Genomic DNA, 27,398 nt, shown 5'->3' with positions numbered 1-27,398 from the left:
AATATAAACAAAATTTAGATTTCAGTCCCTCAGTCACACAAGTCATATTTCCAGGGCTCAGGAACACATGTGGCTAGTGTGCTCTTATAGAATATTTCCTTCATTGAAGAAAGTTCTATTGGATACTGCTGCTTAGAGTAAAGGAGGCCTGGAGATAATCTGGACAATTGCTCCCTCCTCCCTTAGAATAAAGGTCATTGGGAAGAGGAACCTTTGAAAGAGAAAATAAAGACTAATGTAAGTTTCCTGAGCTTTGAAAGAAAAAAGGTGAGGAGTGATTTTAAATCTTAAAATTATGTTAACTGTTGAGTAAAGACCAGATGTTTTCCACTTGTTCTAAGAGCTAAAACAGGAAGCTTGTAAGTTAGTCATAAATAACCTCTAATTAGGACCTCCCCTGGTGGCGCAGCAGTTGAGCACTGGGCTGCTAAGCTGCCTGCAGCCTCTGCAGCACCGGTTCAATCCTCTGCAGCTCCGGTTCAATCCCCAGCAACCAGGCGAGGGGCCCACATGGAATGCAGACCTCTCCTGCCGCCCGCAGCTCCCCTCAGCAGTGTACTTCAGTCCTTCTGCCTGCTCTGCTCCCCACTCTGGCTCTGGTGAATTCTCTCACCCTCCCACGCTTCTGACTGTACCCAGTGCTTGTATAAATAAATAAATAAATCTTTAAAAAAAATAAAATAAAAATACTGCCATGAGGCAGAGGAATTGTGACATCAATTGGAATTCATCTTATAAAAAAAAGAACCTCTAATTATAAGGTGACTGGACACTGGAAGCAAAGAGGAAGGAACACTGTCAAAGTTGTATCCTGGGAAAAGATTTAAAAATAGGATAGCAACTTGACATTCAGGATTTCATATTGGGGGATAGACTGGAATGAACTTTGTTTTAATCATCAATTTGCTTTGATCTGCTCAAGTCTTGTACATAGAGTATGGAAATGATAGCCACAGTAAGGATTGCCGGATGAACCCCAGAGGTTTTTGTCTCGTTCCCTAATAATATGTAGGGGTAGTAATTCCAAATCACAGCCTGAGATCTTTACTTCAAAATCTGGCCACTTTTCCTTCCGGTGACACAGTGGGTTGAGCACAGCACTGTGAAGCTGTCCACAGCCTCTGCAGCATGGGTTCGATTCCCAGCCAGCCAGGGAGATACCTATATGGCACGGCAGACCTCTCCTCTCTCGCCCAATGCTCCTCTCAGCAGTGTCTTCAGTCTGTCTACCTGTTCTGCTCCCCACTCTGTCTCTGGTGAATCCTCTTGCCCTCCTGCACCTCTGGCCTATACCCCAGTTCTTGCATAAATAAAAATAAATCTTTTAAAAAAAAAAATCTGGTCACCTTTGCTTCACCCCATAGTCTCCTTTGTTTCTAAATTGAACTACAATATCATCTCAGACTTCCCTTCAAGCATCCCACTCCAACTTCTTTGAGAAGCTGCCGAGAAGAGCCAGCCCATGATAGGTTAAGAGTCTATGTTTTGGAGCCAGACAGACTTGGAATTGAGGTCTGGCACTCTCTCTTACTGGCTGGGCAACCTCGGGTCAGTCATTTCATCCTTGTATTAGACATTCTCTTCTTGATTACAAGTAACATTTTCTTAAGAAAAATCAAAAATTTATTGGTTTATGTACCTAGGAAACCATAAGAATCTACATTTTAGGATCTTTCACTTATTATACTCCTTTTTTGTCACCCATTTTATTAGTCTCTTTTGAAGCCAACATACCAGCTTATGTAAACAGGAAATTCATAGGTTTATTCAACCTGGGTGGTTCAAGAGTATCACAATTATTTTAGACATGGCTGAACCCAGGGGTCCAAATGTTATCTTTCTTTCCATCCTCAGACAACATTGTTTTATATGGTAAGCCCCAGACTTAACTTGATAAGTCCCCAAATGGTAAAGGTCATATTTTCCTTGGTAGAAAAGTCCAAGTTACTGGTTAGTCCAACCTGAATCAACACCCATTTATGGACAAGTCATCATGACTGAAAGGATAGAATGCTCTGATTGGGCAGGACTGTTCATTCCTATGCCTAAGGGCACAATAGATACCCATACCCAAATTGAACAGAATGGGTTCCTTACAGGAGAAAGGAAGTTTGAGTACTGTATGGTTCAGAACAACATGCTCACTGCAACTTCTCAATCTTGGTTTCCTCATCTATAAAATAGGAATTCAATACTTTTGGACTATTATGAGATTAAATGAAGTAACTTATATAAAGCATCAGGAACATTGCTCAAAAGATAGTAACTAGTATTTTTGCCAAATAATACTATAATTTTTTTTAGGACATACGATGGCTTTGTAATGTGTGAATTTGTCTAGGTTTAAACTCATTTCCCAGAATTCCCTTTCATGTTGTTATTCTGGTTTCTGGTTGTTATTCTGGTTGTTATTCTGCAAGTGATTCTTGTGTGATATTTGGAAAGCGGAAGTGAAGCAGCAGACATTTTGTAACTCAAACATGTTGTCACTTATCTGCTGCTGCACATCATTAATATGGTGCCACAGTCCCACCTACAATTCCACCACCCCATGGAACCTTCTTTAGTGACTCTGACTCTTGCACAAGTTGTGTTTAGTTATGTGAGAAAGGGTTTCACCTTCTCATGCAGGACACTCATCAAGTCAGAGGCAGCTAGAATTGACACAGGTTTCAGTCATTTTCCTCTACTTTATACGCATTTCCCTTTCCAACTGCCTTCCCTGGAGACTTCTAACTAGAGCATTAGACACAAAGACAACAGCCTAACCATCTTCTTAATCAATTCCCATAATTGTACAAGCCTATACACACACACCTCTAACTAGTTCTTTCTCTCATTGGACACTCACTGATGAAACAAGAACCTATTTTTTTTGTAACTCCCCCAACCTCCTTTTTGGGGTTAAAGGAAAGAAGACTCTGGAAATCATTTCAACAGAAGCATAAGCTAGGACATAATAGGAATTGACAGTAAAGGTAACTTCCAAAGTAATAATTTTATATTTACATTGGCTTCCAGGAGTATATCTGTCTGTCTGTCTGTCTCTCAACTGGTTTACAAAGCACAGGACAGCTGCTTTCCATCAGGAGTTAAGTTGTCAAATAAAATGATTCCCCAAACCTAAATGAGGGCACATCAACACACAACACACATTTGCTAACTGTGTGCTTGGCAAATGTCTATATCCAGAGCCTAGTTGCATTACCAACTGTCTCCTGAACCTATATCCTACTTTTCCTCATGGTCAAGAAAAATATTTTTCTTTATATATTTATTTTTTCCCCACCACCAACCTTTATAACTCTGTTTACCCTTCTCTCCCTCTACCCTCAGAAATCTCACTTTAGTGACCCCAACTTTCATAAGTATTTTTCTTTGTTGAATTGTCCATTATGTAAACATCCAACATTTGTCTTTGACATTCTGACTTGCTTTACTACACATAATTCCCTCAAAATCCTTTCATTATGCTATATGTGTTAACATTTCATCTTTCCTGTGACTAAATAGTATATCACATCTTCTTGATCCAGTCCTCTTGCAGGGGGCTCTTAGGTTACTCCATGGCCTAGTTACTGTAAATAATACTGCAATAAACATTGTAGAGCATATAATTTTAAGGTATTAATGGTTTAAAATTCTTTGGATAGATACCCAAGTGTGGCCATATGGTATTTTCATTTTTAGTTTTTTAAGGTAAATCCAGATCACTTTCCAAAATGGCTGTACCAGTTTGCATGCCCAACACCTCTTCTCCATTCCCTCTCCAGCATTTGTTGTTGGTGTCTTTTTAATACATGTAATTCTCACAAGTGTGAGATGATAGCTCCTTGTGGTTTTGACCTTCATCTCCCTTATTAAAATTGATGAGCATTTTCCCCTATATTTATTGGGCTTCTGCACTTGATCCAACTGAAAGACCAAGAAATGATTCTACTGGGCTTTTGGATAGCCTCTTTGGTGAATTGTCTGTTCAGATATGCTTAATCAATTGGGTTTTTTTTAAATTAAGTTGAATATGTTTTTCTTCAATAAGTCTTGAATTGTTAACCCCATGGCTGGCTGTGCAATATGTGACTATTTTCTCCCATTCAGTAGGTTGTCTTTTATAATTTACTTATATTTTCCTTTGCTATGTAAAACTTTTTAGTTTGAGGAAATTCCCATTGCTTTTTATATTTAGCTTTTATTTCCCTTGATGTCAAGTATCCAAAAATTTTTTTATCACTGATGTCATAAAAGCTACCACTAATGTTTTCTTCTATGTATTTTATTGTTGCAGGTCTTATATCTAAGTCTTTAATGCATTTAGAATTTATTTTTGTGCATTGAGTTAGAGAGTGAGCCAACTTCATTCTTTTACATGTGACCATTTACATCCAGTTTCCCCGACATTTGTTAAAGACACTCTCTTTATTGCATGGTCCTGGCTCCTTTATCATGAATTAAGTATTGATACACACATGGAGTGGGTGAGAGTGTCTACCATACCCATGTACATACACCATGGGAATTTCTTGCCATGAGCTTTCTGCACTTGGAGCTTGGCTAGATCCCCAGTGGCAGCTACCCAGGATAGTGCTCTCTGGACGTCCTCATTCCTGCCCTCTCTACACAGGAAGCAACAAAGCAGTACATGTTGCTCCCTTGTCTGTATTGTAGGGAACTCATAACAGTCAACACTGGCTAAAAACGGAAGTATTCCCATCCTGTCACATGAACCAAGATGAGTTTAGGAAAAAGTGAGCTAGTTTGGGGCTCCATCAAGGTACCCCAGAGGACAGGGAAGCTCATTGGCCCTTCCAACTCTCTCTACGGATCTCTCTTCCTTGAATGTGCCTACCTGAAATTTGCCATAAATAGATTGTGGACTCAAGTCACAACCATACGAGACAGTATAATCATCCTTTTGCCTTGTTACAGCAAGTAGAGTTCCTCCCAGCAAGGAGTGGGAAGTTTAATGGCAGCTGCTAGGACATTTAGGGGATTGAGATATAAGACCCAGGCAGTGAGGCAGGGGAGCCCTGAAAAATAGGAGGCAATGCAGTAGAAGTCCCAGGAGCTGCACACAATGAATGCCTTTGGGTGACCTGGTGATGTATGGGGCTATCAGTCAAGGGGCACCTCAAAGCAGGAGAGAATACATCCAGGAATACAGAAAGGCTCTGAGTTTCCCTCTGCCACAGCTTGTCCTGAGGTCACAAACCTTCCTCCACTAACCCCTTTCTGTCTTAGGGGTTTTGTGATGCTAACCTCACCCTGACATACTGTAGTCTTAAGAGTCGGCCCATGCTTTTGCTTTCTCTGTCTGGGAGTTTCTATGATGCTGTTCACTCGAGTGGAGACCACTTAATACTCATATGCACAGACCTGATATTTGGGAGAGTGAATGCCCCCAGTGGAACCCTCAAATGACAGGTGATCGAGCTGATGGGTGAATGCCTCTCTCTGGATAATCATCAAGTGGACAGTCCTGAGATTTTCTCACACACTCCTTAAAAGGTCCTGCATGGGATGAAGCTCCTGGTGCTCAGTGATCACCCTGATAACTCACTTCCACTCCCTGGAATTACCTCCCAAATAAACTGCCTGCCTGCAATCCCTTATCTCGGGCTCAATTTTCTAGAGGGGGAACATAGAATAGGAAAAATAAATATTTTTGTGTAATCCCAAACAAATTTGAGGGGTCCAGGGGGCTCAGTCTTGGCAGGAAGTCTAATGTACTATACAAAAAGCAGTAATAGCATAATGAAAAAGAATTTCAATCTTTCATATCTATAGAAATATAACAAATAGGACCTGACATGTTCTAAATTCTCCTTGTGATGAGATGAAATGGCCCCAAACCACCTCACAGCTTCGGCATACCATTCTTGCTCCTCTCCCCCATCTCTTTTATTTATGACTATATTTAGCTTCTCTGACTTAAATCACACATACACCCTTCCCGTCTCTCTACAGAAGCAGCTTCCCTGAGAAGCCAGCAGCAAACCTCTTTGGTGGTGAAATGGGGACTCATACTCCCTACCAATGCCACCCCCCTTTGGGTCTTGGATAAAAGTTAAACTTCAAGCTTCCAGGGCATCAATATAGAGCCTAGCATGCATGGTACCCAGATTGAAGCCCAACAGCAAATGTGCCAGGTCCCTGTCAGGACACACATTGAAATAGGCATTTTTATACCAGACACACAAATAAACGACAAAAAACTGCCAAAGGCTGTGGGACATGCAGGCAATGACCAGGGCCGGCCATACTGTGGCAGGTTCTGAGAACACGTGAAAAGCAGGCTCTCTGCCTCTCTCTCTACTCCTAATGAACACAATGACTTGCTTGACATTTTCCTGCACATTTTTACATTTTCCAACTGCCTCCCTGCCCCCACCCGCACATTCCACAACACAGCAATTAATTGTTCTCTGCTGTTCAGCAGCATTGGTGTCGCAGCCACGGCTGGAGTCTTGCTTTGTTCCCAATTTAATCAGTGGCTGTCCCTGGCTGTTCCTCAAAAAAAGAGACAAAACCAGCCAGCTGCAGACCCAGCTGTCAGTGAGCCCCGACACTGGCATTCAAGTGGCTGTGAGAGAGCCCACACAGTGCCCAGAGAGAGCCCATTCTTCTTTCTCCTCCTCACAATTGACAGGCTCTGAGGAAGGAAACGCGAGCTCAGGGCTTGGCAGCCGGGCAGGAGGCTCTTGTTAACAGCTTGCCTTCCTGTTTATATGGGGTCTGGCAAAACTGTTAATTTCTCTCACGGAGGTGACAAATGGGAAAACCAGGAACGCCAGGGAGTAGCAGCCTGGAAAACAGCCGCAGAGCAACTTCTTGAAGCAAGCAGGAGGCGGGAGTGGGGGAGGAGCCACCTTGGGTTCCCAAGTTCTCTGAAGAAGACATCCCACGTGGTGTCCCTCCAAAGAGGGACTTGAGGATGAGCCCTGTTCAGGAAATAGACGAGGATTCAGTACCCCACTTCCTGCTGTGTCCACCAAGCAGCCAAAATCCTAGGTGACATTTCTCCACCCTGGCTATACATTAGAAGCCCCTGGGGGAGAATCTGATTTCATTGCTTCAGGGAGGGGCCTGGGTACTGTTTAAAACCTCCTCAAGGCGCGCAGACCTCTCCTGCCGCCCGCTGCTCCCCTCAGCAGTGTACTTCGGTCCTTCTGCCTGCTCTGCTCCCCGCTCTGGCTCTGGTGAATTCTCTCACCCTCCCGCGCTTCTGACTGTACCCAGTGCTTGTATAAACAAATAAATAAATCTTAATAAAATAAAATAAAATGTAAAAAAAAATTAAAAAAAATAAAAATAAAACCTCCTCAAGTGATTCTTATGGAGGACAAGAATAGAAAAAAAAACCAAAAAACTGAAAGGAGGTACGCCACAAGACCAGAAACCTGGCTCACACAAGGAGGTGGGGGTAGAAGAGAATCACATAGCCATTGACACAGCTATGGAAACCAAGATCCTTAGGCACAGGTGACACAGTTGAGAAAACTAAGATCCTTAGGCGTGGACCACATAACTGCGGAAACTAGTATCCTTAGGCGCTGATGCCTAGATTACAAAGCACAACATCCTAGCAGGTATCAGAGCATGCATCCAAAGGTAAAGATACGGAGATTGAGCCCATCGTAGAATCTCCAGTCCCTTTCAAATTCTACATAGTTATCTAAAATTAGCAATCAACTGAGACTCACAAGGGCTGAGGCCCTCCCAAACAGAAGACTACATCAATGCAGTCTCTGCACAGGCTCTGGGCAGTACTCCCACTGCCCACCTGTGACTATGCAGCTGCCTCTTTTCACCAACCCTCCTCTGCAGGGCAGCAGCTTCCTGCCTGCCATTGACCTGTCAAGGCCACCCGCCTGCAACCATGCAGGCCTCTCTCAGCAAACCTGTCCCTTCTGGGGCAGCTCTTCCTGCCCGCTTGTGCCTATGCAAGTGTCTTTAACTGTTTTATCCCTCCCCTAATAAACCCGCCCTTTAAATATAACTAACATCTCTGTCTCGTGGAGAAACTCACCTGGGAAACTCCCCGTGTGCTGCTGAAAGGGGAGCTCTGGTGAAACCTTTCCCAGAGTGAGCCCAAGCACCCCGCACTCCAAACCCACTGACTCCAAAAATCTCAACACATTGCTCCAGAGAGGGGCCGGGCTACTGTTTAAAACCTCCTCAGGTAATTCTAGTGAATAAACCAGAGTTGAGAATGTTAGGGAAGAAAAATTTTTCCTCTACCCTCTTAGATTCAGTGATGAGGGACTGCAAATTTAACTACTCTCAGAGGAGCCCACATAAAAAGAAGTAAAATTCAAAGAAGTAGTTAGCTCAGGGGCATATATGCCTTTAAAACAAAGGAAACAGGGTTTGAACTTTCAGGACAATAAATTATGGAGATGTGACTGGGGAATATATAAGAAAAATAATGGAAAATAAGGGTAATTTTAAGGTTTATTGATGCAGATCTGTCTCTACGCCTACTCAGGTGATGAGTTGCTCTCCTCTTCCTGGTATGGGAAGGAATACATCTTCACCAGGGAGACTATGCAACCTCCACACAGAGAAATTTATGTCCTGCTTTTAGGTGGATAAGAGGAGGGCAAAGAACTCTGCCTTTGGCTCAAAATAATCCTTATTTCAAAATGGCATATTTTGAGGGGGCATATCCTTATCCCCTTCAAGAATCACTGTAAAGGATAGATTGTTGTTAGTGTCACTATCAATCATTATTTCTATTTTAAGTTACATGCTACATTATTTCAGGCTATTTGTAGCGGTGTAGGCAGGGAATGAGATGCAGGGGTTTTTAAGTCACATCCCCCATGAGAGCAACAAAAGCATCGTTTGCATTGGGAGTAGAGCTGTGGATTCAGAATGTTCCTGGAATATAGGACTTTGGATGCTAAAACTGGGAAAGTCAGTCACCCAACTATTCCCAAGGCACAATGTGCTACCTTTGACCATGGACTCTCTGGGCCCCTGAGACTCTTAAAGGCAGAAGTAGGGTCTTATTCATGCTTGTGTCCCCAAGAATCTACCATACTGTAGGTGCTCATTATTCCTATACCTGAAATTGATGCCTCTTGTTTAATTCAACAGAGGCGCCTAGCTGCTAATATTTTATGTAGGAATGTTACCATGCTTTCACTGCCTGGAGAAAGGTATAGTGTTATTTGCCCTAGAGAGAGAAGCAGCTTCAGAGTGGGTGGGAAAGCAGGTTGTAGGCTGAGCTTTGAGGAGGCAATGCAAGCCTGTGGACACAGAATGCTGTGGATGTAAACATCTCAGAGAAATCAAGCTATTCTCACCACAGATATAGAGCTCATTTAAATATCTCTATGCACACAATTCCTATCAAAAGAGCTGGATTGCAAAAATTAGTTATTTTGGAAGTTTTGTCTCTTATAGAAGGAAAATCAAGATTCATTCTCTCTCTGTGTCTGCTTTAGTTTAACATGGGGAAAGTAAAATGAGGGTTTGTGGACAACACTGTAGGTTTCTACTCAAGCTCTTTGAAGACTCTGGAAGCTGACAACAAAGGTCTCCTTACCCGCCACACTAGCTCCTTCTCATCCTCAGTGTGGTCACCCAGGGCCCCTGCAAGTCCCTGGGGACCTACCTGCCCATCTCCTGTCTGGAAGGCTCCCACCCAGCCTCTCTTACCTCTACTTTTTCTGTAATAGTCAGCTTAAGTGTATCTTCCTCCAAGAAGCCCTACCTCCCTCTCCCTTTCTTCTAGAAGTTTCCAAAACAAGCAGAGTCCATATCACACTGTCCAGCATCCCTCTGTGATCCCTCCTGGAAGTGACCAGATAATTAGTTCTGCCAACATTTCCTTTGCTGATATATTCTCTGCCTACCTACTGACTCTAGTGTTCTTCGGACTATGTGAAAACCAAGGTCTGGCCACTGTTCACCGTGATGTGTAATCAGTAGCAAAGATTGCAGGTCAGACATTTTGTTACAGACAAGTCCAAAGAAGCTGCAATGCTTCCCTTAACTCCCAGCAGCTGAAGTAGGGGTGGGTGGTGGTGCCATGTCTGCTTGGCCACAATGAAGCCATGGGTGTGCATTCTCTGATGTAGTTACCTTCCCTGCCTCTATATTATGGGCATCCTTCTGGAATTTCCAGGACCACAGGTTGTCTACCATCTCGACTGCTGTTGTACAATGTTCTATGCTCCCAAATCCTAACCTTATCCTCAGCAGGGGCCCAATGGAGAACGGCTGAGCTCAGACCAGGAACCCACCCCTTAAGTCAGCTACCTGGGGTCTGGCTGCGTGGCTAGGTCCTCCCAGTAGCTTAGTTTTTTTCCTCCATAAAATGGAGGAAATAATAGTATAATAGTACCTACTTCACTGGGTTATTGCAAGGTGGGCGGGAACAACTCCTATTAACACATCTGACATGTAAATGTTGCTGTTAATATTTAATATTCTCGTAATGAAGGGGAAAGAGGAGATTGCAGGTTCTTCCTAGGTGAGAGGACACCTGGTTTGTGGGAGTCCTGTGCCCTGAAGTTTTCCCATGTCTAGGTCTAGATCTTCTTCTTAGAAGAAGTTCTGGCCTCTTTAGGAACTTGTGATCCCAGCCATCCTTGAGTATCCTTTTATCCTGTTCTGTCTCCCAAAGAGGTCAGCCAAAGTCAAGTTCTAAAGCAGAGTCCATATCACACTGTCCAGCATCCCTCTGTGATCCCTCCTGGAAGTGACCAGATAATTAGTTCTGCCAACATTTCCTTTGCTGATATATCCTCTGCCTACCTACTGACTCAGGTGTTCTTGGGACTATGTGAAAACCAAGGTCTGGCCTTTTGTTCACCATGATGTGTAATCAGTTGCAAAGATTGCTGTCTTTAATTTCCACCTTGGGAGAGTCTATTTCTAAATTGCTTTGAATATGTTAGTTTTGATCTCTCTAATCTCCTTGGGCTTCTTGGGGGAAGTAATTCTGTCTTGTGCATTTTCTTAATCTCCCAACTAGGTCAAACAGTTTTATGTACCAGTTAAGTGATACATTATAACTTAGGAAACCCAAAAGCAATTTTCTAACCCTATTGCCTCATGTCCATGAGACGAGAAATGACACTGAACCTTGGACCTTGGACATCTGAGACTAGAACAGGCATGTTGGCAAATACACCTGCTTTGAATTTTGGTAAATGGGGGCAGTGGATTGATAACTAGTAGAACTACCAGCCCCATTCCCTGGGGTTTGGAATAAGCCCAAATGGCTTTATTTGGGAGAGAGACAGAGGAGTTGCCAGCCAGAACCAATAAATAGACATCCTTCTCTGCCTCAATTTTATTTTCTCAGCAGTTTACTGAAATAATGCTGAGCATAGAATCTGCAGCAATAAAATAGACAGCCATGAAGGGGCTATAACTCTAGGTTGCAGGGAAAGACCCAAGGCTCTATCATGGTTCTCATGACGACCTTTCTTTTATATAAAAGGGAGCTATTTGTAGCACCTCTTGGGCTCTTCTGGCATCTTAAAGCCTTTTTTGGCAAATGCTTTTAGATTAGCATTAAGTCTGTCATCCTTGAAAAGACTAGCTGAGTAATGAGAAAGCTAGCCTATCCTATTTTCCACAAAGAACTCTAAATTCCCCTTTCTTCTCTGAACAAGTTATCTGTATTCCTACTCATCTCATCTACCTCCCGGGAAGCTTAAAGGTCAGTTGGGGAAATAACTTACCTGCTGTAGAGGCTGAAAACCAACCAAGTGTTGCTTTAGCACTACTGTTCTGGGGGGTGCAAGCTGGTCCCCCATTCGGCCAGCATCCTCCACTCTGTCTGAGTTCTTGCTCTGCTCCAATGAAGATAAAAACATGTTAATGGAGCCAAGAGTCCCTCTGCCAGATGGGCTGAAACACCAGGGGCTTACTGCAGTCAGCAGGTCTCAGAGAAGAATCCAGATATTAAATGCTTTACTGTACAGCCACAGTCAGCAAACAGCAAAGCAGACTAGCCCCACTCCCCATATTCCTGCCTGGGTGCCTAGACTCAGCCTGTTCCTTACCTGTGATGCCCTCGATTTTCCTAGGTATCTAACAATCCTACAATCTCAATACTCAGCTCTAGCTCCTCCCTCTCTTCTATCTACTCATTCAGAATGCATTTATGGAGCATCTGCTGAATTCCAGGGAGTGGAGAGTGAATGTGGAAACAAAGATAAAACTCACAGGCCTCACCTGCAAGGAACTCCCAATTTGGAGAAATTTCCCTGAGCAGTCCAGCCATAAGCACTGCACTTTCTATAACTCCTTTAACCATCATCTGATTAGCTCAGCCTTGGCTTTCATTAATTCCATTAATATTATTCCTAACTTACAGATGAGGTAACGGAGTCCCTAAGAGATCAAGAGCATGATCCAAGGTAACTAATTCAGTAAGTTGCTCTAAGTGCTCCAACTATTCTCTGAATTGGTCTTACTTCCCCCAACTGGTCTCTAAGCTTGAGGTAGATAGACACTTAAGATTTGCTACCCAAAGCCTTCCTGTCAACCTCTTTGTACACATTAAGTACTTAATAAAAACTAATGATTTGCTGATTGCTTCTTGGGCTGACCCAATGTCACAGGACTGCTCAACCTGGGAACCCACAGATCTGACCTGCATCTTTGAAGGCCAACTTACCCATTTCTCCAGTTCCCACACATGCGCCTTTGGTGTGGTTTCCTTCTGGAAAACTGTGATTTTCAGTTTCTGGGAGAGATGCACATCTCACTGTTTGCAAACAGCCTTTGTTTATTCCAAAGTCACCATTCTCAAGACAGGCCAGGTAAAAAGCTTGGGTGAAGAGGTTTGCTTAAATAGGGGCTTGGGTTGCAGCCTTTTCCTCAGAGAAGATCAGATTACACTGATCTCTTGTCCTATGAACTATTTGTGGAGTTGCTCCTTAGAAGGCAGCTGTGGTTCCCTTGGGAGAACATAAGTTGGGGAGGGGCTCGTGGAACGGTGCAGGATGCCCCAGGTGAATACCCCTCTAGTAGGTCACCATGACCTATATGCTTGGCCTCTGCTCAAGATGCTTAGGCACAGCTGTCATTCAGCCAAGGAAGCTTGCTGTACCAAGAGAATGCTCATCTATAGACACAGCCTCACTTGAAATGCCATAGGCTGTGGGCCAAAGTCTTCTCATGGTTGTTTATCCCTCTAAAGGCAGCCTACCACACAGGGAATTTTGGAAGCAGACACTGAGGACTCTACATGAGAATATTTAGATTTTAGGACTCAAGTCAGAAATCTTATTGAAAAATTTTCTCTTGTCCCTGTGGCAAGTTAAATGTCCATTTAACCTTTTTGCCAGAACCGAATCCAGAATCTGGTGAACAGGGACAGAGGCCTCAGGCCTTGGAATTAAACCCTGGGGATAAAGGAGCAGGGAGAGACAGAAAAGACGTCATCCCCCCAGTAGAGGTCAGTGTGGTGGGGGAAGCTGACAGAGAGCTAATTATCCCAAAGGAAACAAACCGGCTGATAGGAAAACTTCCAAGAGCTCAGGGACCTGGAAGACACAGCAGCTCACTAGACTCAAAGGTGACCTTGCTTTAGGGGCCAGGGAAATAAAGGACACAATCTGGAGGAGTGTACCCAAGGCCAGGACAACGTAGGGATACAATGGGGAGGATCCTAGGAGAGGGATTACCTCAAGGGCAGGGGAGGGAGAGAGACATGGCACCTTGAGAAAATTCTACAGCCAATTAGTGGTACTCAGTCTGGCCAGGTGGTTGGTGACTTCTAGGGCACCAGCTACTGCCTCTTCCCAAAGATCCCAAAGGTTGAGCCAACAACTGGACCTCTTGGCACAATTGCCTGCCCTCAGGAGCCAGGAATTTGCCACATCTTTCTGTCCTGGCCTCATTGATCACTCAGCACAAAGGCTATTTGCCACACATCACCTGGCAATGGGCAAAAGGCAGATTGAGTAACCAGAACCTTTGCTGAAATTTTTGTTTTCTTGAAATAAAATTTCCCAAAGAGTGGGACATCTGGCTGGCGAGCAATAACCCTTGTGTTGTGTGCAATGAAAGCGTTTTAAAAATGAATGGCTTTGAGAAGGGCAAGAAGATTTTTGTTCAGAAGTGTGTCCAGCGCCATACCAAGCAAAAGGGAGGCAAGCACAAAACTGGGCCAAATCTCCATGGTCTGTTTGGGCAAAAGACAGGTCAGGCCCCTGGGTTCTCTTACAAAGATGCCAACAAGAACAAAGGCTTCACCTGGAAAGAGGACACATGATGGAGTATGTGGAGACTCCCAAGTACATCCCTGGAACAAAAATGATCTTAGCTGGCATTAAGAAGTCAGAAAGGGCAGAGTTGATAGCTTATCTCAAGGAAGCTACTCATTAGTAATAGTTGGGACTGCTTTATTATTACAAAACAGAAATATCTCATGACTTTTTCTGTGTACCATTTTTAAATTGATCTCATACAACAGAATTCAGGTCATGAATGGCTAGTAGAATTATTTTGTTCAACAATCCTGATTTAAATAAGATTGGCTTGTGGGTAAAAGAAAAAAAGTAAAATTCTTTAGAGTTCAGAAAGTGAGAAGAAATCCGAATTTGGTAAAACCATCAAATGTTTCTATTTTCCAGGGCAATTAAATGCTGATTTTTAATTAAAAAAGAGAAGAATTAACTGAAAAAGACCTTAGTGAGATGCTAAATTAGCCCATGCAGTTTGAAAATGAAGACCAAAGTCTTAGCAAAGTTTGTGCTTCCCTTGGTCACATGGATGACAGGGCCAGGGGACTCCCCGCCTGCTTGCCACCCAGCCCATTTGAGGGAAGACTGTAGCAATCAGCAAGCTGTAGCAACCACTTCTGCTGGGCCTAAACTGAGTCTGGAATAGCTCACTAGCCAAATCTAAGCAAGTGCATTTTATATACTAAAAATTGCCTATATAGCATACAAGTTTATACAAAATAAAAATTATATGTGTGCCTAAAATAACACAAAGTGTATTTGCATATTTTTTGAAAAAAAAAAAAAAATAAAGTTGTTTGCCTTGACCCTCTGGGGATGCCCTAACATGAGGCAAAGAAAGGTGGCTGCCTGCCATAACAGAACTGAACCCTGGGGTCCATATTCAGAGATGAGGCGGGGGCTTGTTACCTTTCTGTCCCATTCCAAGGATAATAGATCTGTCAACCTCTTGTCTCTGCCTGCAGCATATCCACTCCCACCTCTGATGCCTGCTTTACTCAGTTGTCTCACAGTGATACTCAGGGCACACCAGTCCTGGAGGTCAGACTGGCAGGCACACCAAAGTAGTTTGGGTCTCTCCCATGTGTACGTGCCTGTTACCTTATCCACTAGACCTTGCATTAAGATTCCTGCAGGGAGGGACCTTCCACTCCAGTTTTCCCATGTGTCAAAGGTGTGTCTCCACTCTGACACCCCACCTCTCCCAGCACCCACACCGCACAGAACCCATCAACTCCAGAGACATGTAGGAGACAAATGTAGATATAGCTCAAGTCAGGGCCCAGCTTGTAGTTCTAGTGAAAGTTTCTGATTTTATTAAGATGGCAAATAAGGCTGCCCCTTGGACTTCAGGCCAAATGTCAAATAAATAAATAATTGGTGGACCCTGAAATTGGTTGCTCCCCAAGACCTCCTTTCACTTGGGAGTCTTTTTTCCCTCCTGGAAAACCTGACAGGACATTAACCAGCAGGCAGTGCTGACATGCCCCTGCCTCCTCGCCCTGCACGCAGCTTCCTCTCTACTCAGCCCTGGCCCCAACAACAGCTTCATGGAGAGCTGGGAGGAGGTGGTACCGGCTGTCTCGCAAGATCATGTGGAAGAGAGCCAGGTCTAGGGCCCACCCCTGGCAGGAGTGAGATGGAAGGGGACTTTCATAAAGGCAGGAAAGGAAACAACTCTAGTCCCTGCACATTGACCAAGGTCACACCAAGCCTAGCTCTCCCCAGCTCTGGAGCTGCCATTACCACTAGCAACTCCAAGCTTTCTGGACCAGACACAGCCAACTTTCATGATCCAGGTGCTGAGGATTTGGCTCCTCTCAAAGAGGTCCTGAAATCAACACCTGGATTCACAATTATCATCTGTTCTCTGATTAGAAAAGACAGATGCGGCATGTGAGAGCACAGCAGTGGGCAGGCATACCTGTCCCTTTCCACAGGCCCCTGCGGAAGCTCACTCACCACGAAGGCCCTGCCATCTAGCCTGAGGAAACCGTGAACCTCTAAGCACACTCAGCCTCTGTGCCTCTGGAGCATGGAGGCCCATGGCCTGGAACTCCTGGCTCTCCCTGCCCTGAGTCACCACAGCACCTGCTGTTCCTGCAGCCAGGAATAAAACCATTGAATTTTACTCAAAGGGTCTTGAGAGCTTGTGGAAATTCAAACAGGGCCATTAATGAACACTCTTGCATTGAGACTAAGCAGAACAAAGCCAAATAGAGCTTGGCCAGAAACCCAAAGAAACCAAACCTAGAGTCGGCACCTGGACCCCACTTCTGCCTCTGGGAGCCCTGGGTCTCGCACCAGGGCAAGGTTTCCTAGAAGTGTTTTGAGAAGGATACTCTAGGCGCCTCTGCAGTGCTTTCAAGTGTTCAAGAACATTAAAGGAAGAAGTTTTTGTGTACTTTTACAAGCCTTTCTCTTCTCTGGGTCATACTTTTCTTATCTGTACAGTGAAGGGATTGGACTTGATCCATGGGGCTCAGCCCTGTCTGCACCTGAGAGCAACCTGGGGATGCCAAGGTCATGAGCTTGTGCCTGAGATGCTTCAAAGAAATCAGGGGCAGGTGCAGGGGAGTCAGAGGGGGAAGTGCTTCCACAAAACAGGCCAAGAGTTGACAATCATTTAAGCTTGAAGGTGAGGGGTGGGGGGTATTTTTCCCTTTGCTCTACCGTTTTTTGAATAGAAAATTAAAAAACAAAACCATTGATGCCCTAAAACTAGTTATGCTTGAGTTTTAGTGGAAACTACTAAATCAGAATGTCTAGGGGTTGGGATCCTTGCACTGGGGGTTTTAAAAAGATGTCCCCAGGCGATTGCAATGTGCAGCCAGGATAAAAACTGAACTAGGCACCGTCCACCTTCAACCAAACACAGCAAGTCATATTCCATCCCATGACTTAGCTTCCCTCTGCAGGAGCCCTTACCCTCAGAGGAAGATGATAGGAGGGCTGGAGCAAAGCCCCACAGTTAGACTTAGAGCAGGGAACCCCTGCCAGACCTGAACCTCAACTTCTAGTGAGCCCACTCTGCACTGAATAGTGGACCCTGAAATTGGTTGCTCCCCAAGACCTCCAGGGCCACCTGCACCAATGCAGGGAGGGTAGAGCCTGCATCCTAGCTGCCTCAGGAAGCTCTGCACAGGCAATCCCTCTCACCCACAGTGAACTTGAATTTGAGCTTCTTTTCCAACCTCCACGTGTGGCCAGGGCCTCCCACCTCTCTGAGCACAGTGAGCACATTCCTGCTGCATTTGATTTGACCTCCCAGAAGACACTGCATGTTCCTGGATGACTTCCCAGCCTCCTTTTGGTCCCCTGTTGCATTTCAGCATCTGGGACCAGAAAAGAGCAAACAGACTAGGACTCTCAGTTTAGATTTCCCCTCAGGATGCTCAGCCTGTTCCGGGGCCCTGAGAGGTGCTGCCTGCTTTCCCTGCACCTCACCCCAGAACACCATCTCCACCCACTCGCCCCACCCTCTGCATTCTTCTCCTCTCGCCTGGGTTTTTCTTTACCCTCCCCACTGGTGCTGGAGTTTGCGTTCCAAACTCTTAAAATACTTCTCAGAATGTTCTCTTCCTGACACCTTCCCCCACCCATTCTTTGTCCTTAGTCAATAATCATCTCTGTCAAGCAGTGGGGACCCCATCTTAGTACTTCTGAAACAGAGGAACTTCTAAGTTTATGTTACCACTTTTTCACACATTCTCTAGCTGGGGCTGCACCTTCAATTAGGTAGTTGAGTCCTTTCCTACCTCATTTCCTATTATCCCTATTTAAAAATAATTTTTTAAGCCTTCTCCTTTGATCTATTTGGTCTGCTTATATCCCCCAAACATGTCTTGTAGCTGTAGGTCTCTGCTCAGGCTTATCCATCTGCTTTGAAGGCTGGTTTCCCCTTTTCCCTACCTGCCATCCTTAGGATTTGTCAACCCCAAAACAGAGGCTAAAACTTCTTAAGCACATACTGTGCCGGCAAAGTTAAGCACCTTCTGTGCATCTTCTCACTCCCCACACACCCTGAGTGTCACTTTTTAAAAAACAAATGTAGATTTACAGAAAAGTGGTGAAAATAGTACAGAGAGCTCTGTGCACCCCTCACACTGCTCCCCCTGATATTAACATCTCACACAACCATACTGCAATTCTTTTCCTCCCTTGTGTCTTTTTTCTGGTCAGTGAGCCCACATTTCATTTAGTTGTGTGTCCCCTTGTACTCCAATCTGTAACATTTCCTTAGTCTTTCATCGATGATTCCTGGTGTTGAGTTTCTCATTAGTGGTGATTCTATGACACATCATAGAAATGATGTGTCCTTCTCAGCACATCATACCAGGGGCTGCATGATGTTGATTTATCTTATTATAAATTGGTGATGTTAAGCTTGGTCACTTGATTAAGGTGGTATCAGTCAGGTTTCTCCATAGTAGAGTTATTCCTCTCTTCGTAATTGGCAAGTACCTTGGGGGAGATTATTTTGAGACTATACAGATAACCTGCTCCTCCTTCAACTTCTGCCCATGGATGAGTTCAGACATATCTGTGGATCTTGCCTGTGGTAGTTATGACTAGGATGCAGACCCAAAGGTGACTGTATTTCATGAGGGCCCCTATTATCCCCATGAGGACACCGTGGCTCAGACCTGCTATATAACTTGCCCAAGGCCCTAATGTTAATTGGCAAGGAGTCAGAACTCAGACCCCAGAGCACTGCTTCTGACACTGAGCAATCTGTTCTACTCATCATGGGGTGAACCATGTGTTGTCATGTGATGCCTCTTATCATCACTTGATCTTCCATGTGTGTCTCTCCCCCCAAACCACACTCTCAGTTTCTGGAAGGCAGGAATTGTCTCTCTAGTCTTATCCCCTAGACTGTGCAGGGCAGGGTCTGCTGTGGTAAGTACTTGTGACTGGTCCTGGGAGGACCAAAGAGGTTGTGTGTGTCAAGAAGAGAAGGTGGAGCCAAAAGAAATGTCCACTTTCTCCCCTTTTTTCCTGTCCCCAGGTATATGGCTGCAGACAGACTCAAGTCTGGAAACCTGGGGGAAATGGTGGTTAAGTGTCTCCCTAGGAGGCAGGGGACTAGGAGAGCAGACACCAGCAGGGTAGATACGCCAGAGGCCAACTGGTGGGAGGAGGTAGCAAGCTAGATACAACAGGCAGAGGGAGGAGGAACCATCTTAGGTTTTACAGGTGAAACAGTCAAGGCCACATTTAGAGCCTCATTGACAATAATCAGTGCAGAGAGGGGCTTACTTATTAAAGGGATTCAGGGAAGAAGTTTATAGAACTGATTGATAGGAAGTGCAGTCTGGAAGCTCAAGTGCTTCCCCTGAATACTAGTGCCTCTAAATTCACATTTATACAACAAATATTTATTGAACACCTTCCATGTGGCAGCACCTTGCTGGCTTCTAGGTATAAAACTGAGCAAAAATAGGGGTTCCCTTGGTCGGAAGTGGTTGGGATTGTCTGATTTGACTTCCCTGGGCTATGGGTGGGGTGATTAAACTATAGTGAGAAGCTAAAGAATAAACACACTGCATGACATCCTGTCCTGAATAGGGGTTTGATGACTTGCTCAAAGCCACACAGAACAGCATCTTGGGGCTTGGGATGCTGATTTCAAAGCTCTCCTATGCTAGCATGTTCTTGCTCATTTCTGCTTACTTTCTGATGCTGGGGGCAGAAGATGGAGGGGCCTGTGAGCCCTATGGCAGCAAAGAAGACCAAGGGGACTTGAATGTGGTGTGGGTGTTTATTACTATGTGCAAGGATGCAGGACCAGGCAAGGTCTGCGAGCAGGTAGCAGTGTTACAGGGCAGAGAGAGGGGCACCCCAGACTCAACCTATGGGAGGCCTGAGGGCTGAGTGGAGGTGGCTACTCATGAGAAAGCCACAGACCGGAAACAAAGAAACAGTCTGAAGGGGCGGGTTTCAGGTCTCAACTCCAGGGTTCCCTCTACAGTAACAGTCAACCCTCTGGCCTGGCTGCCAGGACTGAATGTCGAGGACCCAGACTCCAGATGTCCACCGTGAAAGGAAAGTGGAAGTGAACAGCGGTGTTGAGTACAGTGACAATCACTAGACTGGCAGTGGTGTAGGGCTCTCATCTTAACTTGGCCAAAGTGTCTAGACAAATCTCTTCACTGGCCAGACTTCAATCCACTCACTAGAAGCAAAATGAGGGTTGGTTCAGAGGTTTTCAGTCTGAATCACCCAAAGGACTTGTAACATGGCCCTTGCTTGGCTAACAAGTGACTCTGGACCATCCTCAATCCTAGGCAGTGCTTTGACCGACAGTGGACATGGTCATCTTTAGGGTCTCTTGCAGCATTTCCCCCAAAAAGTCAAGTTCTTGGGCCAAGTTGAGGAAAGGCTACATTTTCCCATTTTCCAAACCTATTAGTGTGAGTGGGTCCATAGAGAGAGGCTTGGTTGCCCCCAACTGGCAAGGCAGGAAGAGCAGAAAAGCTGCCTGCAGGTGAGCTGGGGGAAGCTGGTGCAGCAAAACCTCCAGATGAGGGCAAACCGTGCCCTCTGTTCAAGTCTCTGAGGTCAGGTTTTCCTCCATCTCCCCTTCTGTGGCCTAACCCAACCACATCACATCCCAACCAGGTCAAACTCATTTGACAGATTGGTATGCCAGAAAGCAGAGTTCAGGGCTGAGCCCAGGAAGCACTTTGTGTTTTCCCAATTTCCAGGAGATAATGATGAAGACATTGAACAGAGTCCAAGGAAGCCTGGACCAAGTGGAAATCACACAGTCACCAATTTGTAGCTCTAAGTCTCAGTTTGCCTCATGTGTATGGGCCATCAAAAGCTCCATCTTTCAGGGCTTCCTTCCTCCATGATGGTGTCCCCAGCCCCAGTCATATGTCCCTGTTTTTTCCCCATGCAACACTGTTAGCCATTTTAGTGCCCACCTCCTGCACTAGGTGGAAGTCGGAGTCATCCCATTTTGTTCTCCAGGGGTCCTGGCACGTAGTAGGTGTTCATTGAATTGAAAATAGAATTGAAGGAAGCAAGGGTGGGTCTTCCAGTTCAAAAGGTGTAGAAATTATAGTGCAGTTTGTTACTAATTTAGATAAATTATCAATGTGATGCTATAGATTGCCAGTTTATTAACATAAACATTTTGCAAATAATACGCTACAACATCTCCCAGTAGTAACAAACTTTTTACAAGTTAGTACTAGGGGATAGCTAAAGGAATCAAAAAGATGAACCACGCATAGTAGGAATGGTGAGTAATGGTACTTAGCATCTTTTTTTGGTAAGCTTCAAACTGAGTGGTATTCTATCTTAAAAAGCAAAAAAGAGGACTTCCCTGGTGGTGCAAGGGGTTGGGATGCAACCTGTGGGACTGTCCGCAGCCACTGCAGTGCAGGTTCAATCCCAGGCCAGAGAGGTGACCCACATAGCGCAGCAGACCTCTCCTGTCTCGCCCACTGCTCCCCTCAGCAGAGTGTTTCAGTCCGTCTGTCTGTTCTGTTCCCCACTCTGTCTCTGGTGAATCCTCTCACCCCCCACACCTTTGGCCTGTGCCCCAGTTCTTGTATGCATAAATAAATAAATCTTTAAAAAAATAAATAAAAGCAAAAAAGAATAAAACTCTTATTTTGGTAAGTAGGGAAGGAGTTTCTCCCAGAAAGACACACAGAGTTACATGAACTGCATACACAGCTAGTAATTATGATGGAAACATAATGTAAGAAGAACAAAAGGATTGCTGTTGACTCTATGGACTCATTTACCTCACAAAAGACACAATAAGGAGCCTAACGTGAGAGTGGTAGGGGAGGCTTGTTCACATCTGAGTCTGAGGCGGCCCCTGCTGCTGAGGGAGGTTGGAAACACAAGTTCTGGAGGTATTGGTGGTGCATGGAGCCAACTGGGCTGAGAAGGGTACATCAGTACCCCAAACTAAAAAGACTTTACCTCAGAGAAAGTACTACTTGTGAAAATAATGACTGAAAAGAGTCAGGCTCTGAACAACTCTGAGGAAAGGAAATGAAAACTGCAAACCACACTACCAGGTGGGACGCTAGGCTGCCAGCAGGCTTCCAGGAGAGGGGAATGAAGGTGACGTCTTCAATTTTAAAAAGGGGGTTGAAGAGTTTATGAATAAGAGTAACCAAGGGCCCTGAGAGAGTTACAACAAAAATGTGGGAACATTTACAACAAAAATGTGGGAACATTCTGAACAGGGTGGCAGAAGAAAGCTAGAAGCTCAGCAGCTAAGACAAAGCCAGGCAGTGACGCTCCGTGGGTATTTTTCCCAGAGCTCCCTGTGACCATTCACCTCAACTATGAAAGTGGAGCAAAGGGAGGAAGGACAACCAGCCTGCTTCTCCGAGCTTCCATCTTGTCACCTACACGTGTCCAACAATCATTTGTTCCTGTGGGTTTGCTGTGAGGAATAAAATCACAGCAGAGTTAGTAGCTGCTTTTCCTGAGACCAGAGCAAACAGCACCTTGGCCTGGCTAGCGAATTTGTAACTGTCTGCATTCTAGTGTGGAAAGCAGAGGTGCTGTTCAGACTCTGGTAACTGATTAGGACATGCGCCCCTTCCCCCACAATGTTTAATATTTTTTGGTTTTATGATTTGTTCTCATTGCTTTGCTTATTTAAGGAAAACTATTCATCAGGACTTGAGGAAAAGCTAGTATTCAACGAAGTTTATAGCAAGTCAACATTTTTTATAACATTGTAATGATTTTTACGCTGACTGGGAACATCTTCCTTTCCCCTTTGAATAAGAGTTTATGTGAGTGCTGGGTTGCAAAGCTGCCCGCAGCCTCTGCAGCGCTGGTTCGATCCCTGGCCGCTGGGCGAGGGTCCCACATGGCGCGTAGACCTCTCCTGCCGCCGCTGCTCCCCTCAGCAGTGTACTTCATCATTCTGCCTGCTCTGCTCTCCCTTCTGGCTCTGGTGAATTCATTCTCTCACCCTCCCGCGCTTCTGACTGTACCCAGTGCTTGTATAAATAAATAAATCTTTAAAAAAAAAAAAAAAGAGTTTATGCAGAACACATGAAAATTCAGTTACGAGTCACAGTGTGTTTTGTAAGTTAGTGTGCAAGGCCGTTTTGGCATTGTTTGTGGTGATGAAAAGTGTTAGCTCTGGTTGGATTCTTTACAGAGGTCCTTGTTGTGACAGGCTGCTCAATGAACCAAATGAGAATGTTGATACTCCACACTGTGACTTGGTCAAGTAACCTGATCGGGAAGGCGTTACATGAACGCTGTGTGTCTGACCCGAGGCCAGCCTGCAGTAGATGGCCTCCTAGTTCTGAGTGGCTTGGCCTTGAACCTTACTGACAATAAGGAAATTCCAAGAAATAGTCCCTTAAGCCCAAACCAACTCTGATTTCAGTGACGTACAAAGAGGGGCCACTGAAGGGTCAGGTTAAGGCCCTGTCCCTCCAGGGCTGCAGCAGATGCCCTGAAGAGCAAGAGTGCCCTGCCCACCCCCCCTACTCCACTCCCCACAGTCAGTGTGGAAGGCACCCACCCTCTACACACAGATATGCTGCCTATTATTTACAAAAATAACCACTGACTCCCGATAATTCTGTGGCATTCTTCCCACTGTTAACATCTGATTGAAATCTCTCCCACGAGGGAAGGAATTCCCCAACTATCTTACAATTTTCAATCAGAAATTCTACAAGCAGGGAAACCACATGACCCCAAAATTACACTCCCTAGATATTCATCCTAGAGAAGTGAAGTTGTATGAAGTTGAACACAAATGTTCACAGCAACCCAATTCATAATAGATTGTGAATCTTCTTCAAAGATAGGCTACATTTACTTCAAAACCACAAGTTAGTTTCTCCTCAAGCTATGTCCAGGATTCCATCTTAACAGACTGTCTGAAGATACCTCTTGAGAGGGCCTCGATGGGCTGGCTGAAATGTTCACCAGATGGACCCTGGCCCCAGCTGTTTTCTAATTGAACCCTTTGCACTCCGCTGTCCCCTCTCAGGGGACATCGGAATTCTAGCATATCCCTCGGATGTCCCCTCTCAGGGGACATTGCAATTATTAGTGATTACAGGGAATTGAGGTTATTTCAACGCAACTTTTTGAGACATGCATGTTTCCCTGAAGTTTTATCTTGAAATGACACAAGAAATTAAATCAAAATATCGTAAAATGGTTCGGAGTGCAAAGGGTGAAGCAACATTGGGTTATATGATTCAGGGGTACAGGAGCATATCCTTCAGGTGTGTTACCTGAACAAAACCACCACCAAGGCACCCATACTCCTCTACCATAGTCCCCAGGGCCCCTCCCCACTTCCTTCTCCGCAGTCCCCTTCTCTCTCTGGTACCCTCAGTTCTACAGTCAGATTTCTAGGTTTTGTTATTGGCTTGGTTTTATTTGACCCTTTGTTGTTTCTCTACAGGCATACTGACCAGAAGTCCAATTAACCTTGGATTTCCTATTCTAAACATCTCTGGCCTTAGTATCAAAATCCAAGGCTCCATCATGCAGATCATCAGTGCCAGGCTGCTGAGGGTTACATGCTCAGCTCAGCAGCATCGCAACCATTTTTTCTTGGTCTTCAGTGTATTCCAATAGTAGACTATATCATATCCCATTTTCGGTGAGGAAACCAGTTCCCACAGAGAAGTACATGGCCAAGGCAGCACTGTTGGTGGTTCTCCAGCTGGGACTGGACCTCATGATTTGCCCCTGCAGTGACTGATGTGCCCCCAAACAGGTGGGATTTCTTACTGGGAATCATCTCTCAGCTGCACCCAAGGGGAGCATGAGGGCTTCATCCCAGGAGGGCATACACTGCCCATGTAGCTCTGTGAACCTGGCTAGGCTGTATCTCCTGGCCTGCGGTTTGGGCTCTACCCAGCCCACTCACACCACAGCCTCATCCATCAGCTGGCCTTGATGACCTCCTGGGGTGCACAGACCAAAAAGGTGGGGTTTAAGAAGGCTTGATTTCTAATGTTGGCATTTTACAAGTACTGGAGACTGATTCTGCAAAATAGCCCTCTCTACAGTAAGTTTTGTCAGTGTTCCCATTTAACAGTTAAGAAGATGGAGATAAAAAAATAAAATAAAATAAAAGATGGAGACATAGGCAGTTCTTGTCCTTTAAGACTGCCTGCCTGTATTTATACAGGCATCTCCCTTTCCTCTTATTTCTTTTCTCAATAAACTTGCAGTGAGGAAAAAGAAGAGGAAGAGGAAGAGGAAGAAGAGGAGGAAGAAGAAGGAAGAAGAAAGAAGAAGGAAGAAGAAGAAAGAAGAAAGAAGAAGGAAGAAGGAAGAAGAGAGAAGAAGAAAGAAGAAGAAAGAAGAAAGTGCCATAAAGAGGTGAAGAAGCTTCCCCATCATCTCACAAACAGTAAGCAGCAAAGCCAAATTTACATCCAGGTCTTTTTCTGACAGCAGATCTGGGCTCTAATCTCTGTCTACACTCAGGTTAGAGAAATAAACCTTACCATGCTGCTGCAAAATAAAGGCCTTAGCTCTGCCGAAATCAAACAGCCATTTCTAAGTTCAGTAGCAAAGCAGTGACAGACAGGCTTAGGGGTTGCTGGTGACAACCCCTCGGGTCAGGCCTCAAGTGTGCGAGGAGCCAATTAGATTAAACTCAATTGCAGGCCTGCCTCAGAGCCTAGAAACAAAAGATCACTGCAGCTTCCTATGCTAAGAAATACCCACTGGGCTAGCTCAGCCCTCTGCATCCAAGCAGCCCCACCCCATCTGCTTTCAGGAGAAAGCTCTTCCCCTAGGGACTATAGGGAGTTCCAAAGCAGACAAACTTTGGCTAAGAATGTGATGTGCCCGGTAAGAAACGAATTGAAATCCAATAGCTCACCGCCACCAGCAAGTCCTCCGAGCTTTCATTGCACAAAGAAACTGATGCCTCTGACTCTTGCCAGCAAACAGCCTCCTTCCTGCAGGACGGAGGCTTCCTGCCGGCGCAGGTGAGAAGGGACCCTTCCCTCGGACCCCTCCCTCTACGCCCTCGAGTCTACGCACTCGCCAAAGGCAGTTCTCTGCTTTTTCTAGGATCGTGCTAGGCTGAGAAGTAAAAAGACACAAATGCCTGTGTGGCTAAGACGGTGACACATCAAAACACACCAAGCGAAAGCTTGCTGGCGGAAAAGTCAGGCGCCGCGGGGTCCACTTTCTCGGCGGCCGCAGCCCGGCAGCCCTTTGCGCGGAGGAGGCTGACACCTGCTGGCGGCGCGCGGAGATGCAGCCTGGCTGCCGCCGGGGCCTCGCCGCAGAGGAGTCAGGCTCTGAGGACGGGGCTGAACTCGGCGGACCAGCCGCCCCAAGAACCCCCAGAAGGCTGTGAGTCTGGGAAAAGGCAGGGACGGAGAAGACCTGGGCATGGAGGCCTAGAGTTCTAGACCTTCCCTGCCCTATCACCAGTCGTCACAGGGCTGGCTACCTCAGCCCTTTCCAGGTCTCAAATGCTGTCAACGCCCTCTACGTTCTAGAAGATGAACTTCTAGAAGGCAAGAATTCAGTAGTGCAAATAGTTCCAGTACCCCTCCAGGGCCTACCTGTGCTTCCAAAAGGTTTGTCTCCTCAGAGGTTTTTCCTCAGGCCCGACTGACTAAAAGTCATGAGCCAGGGAAGCAGCGTTCTGTTAACAGGGGGTTACTCTGTGGTTGGATATTGACGCCCAAAGATTCCAGGCCCTAATCCCGGAAACCCGTGAGCATTACCTTGCATGGCAAAAGGGACTTTGGTGAGGGTGATTAAGTTAAGGGTGTTGAGACAGGGAGATCACCTGGATTATTCAGGTGGGTCTTAAATGTAATCACAGGAGTTAAAAGAGAGAGGGAGATTTTACTACAGAAGAGAAAGCAAGCCACATTCAGAACAAAGAGATTTAAGAGGCTGTGGTGCTCACTTTGAAGTGGGGTAAGGGGCTTTGGGGGCAAAGAATGCAAAGAATGAAGCTGTAAAAACTGGAAAAGGCAAAGAAATAGATTCTCCCCGGATGCTCTGCTAATATTTGATTTGGGTCCAGTGAAAATGAATTCAGACTTTTAATCTCCAGAATTATGAGGAAGAATATATTTTGTTTTAAGCCATGAAGTTTGTTGTACAGTAAGTCCTCAATAGGCTCTTGAAAGCTGATTTAAACAAAATGCATGACAGAATTAGGTCCTTGAATAATGTTGA

At 45.2% G+C, this 27,398-nt stretch overlaps 1 long non-coding RNA gene and 1 pseudogene across 1 annotated transcript in view; one reads left to right on the top strand and one right to left on the bottom strand.

The window, feature by feature from the left end:
* Positions 1–14,047: 14,047 nt before the first annotated feature.
* Positions 14,048–14,361, top strand: LOC119258988 (cytochrome c-like; annotated as a pseudogene).
* Positions 14,362–22,621: 8,260 nt separating this feature from the next.
* Positions 22,622–27,398, bottom strand: part of LOC129146924 (uncharacterized) — a 42,145-nt gene continuing 37,368 nt past the window's right edge. The window contains exon 3 of the long non-coding RNA XR_008554303.1: positions 22,622–22,632. This is a non-coding gene — a long non-coding RNA (uncharacterized LOC129146924). The remainder of the gene's footprint in view (positions 22,633–27,398) is intronic.

The sequence above is a fragment of the Talpa occidentalis genome, unplaced genomic scaffold, assembly GCF_014898055.3.
Source record: "Talpa occidentalis isolate TD23 unplaced genomic scaffold, MPIMG_talOcc4v2.1 talOcc4.5, whole genome shotgun sequence".
NCBI lineage: Eukaryota > Metazoa > Chordata > Mammalia > Eulipotyphla > Talpidae > Talpa > Talpa occidentalis.
The sequence above is the reverse complement of the archived record's forward strand: the minus strand, read 5'-3'. Positions and strand labels throughout refer to the sequence as shown.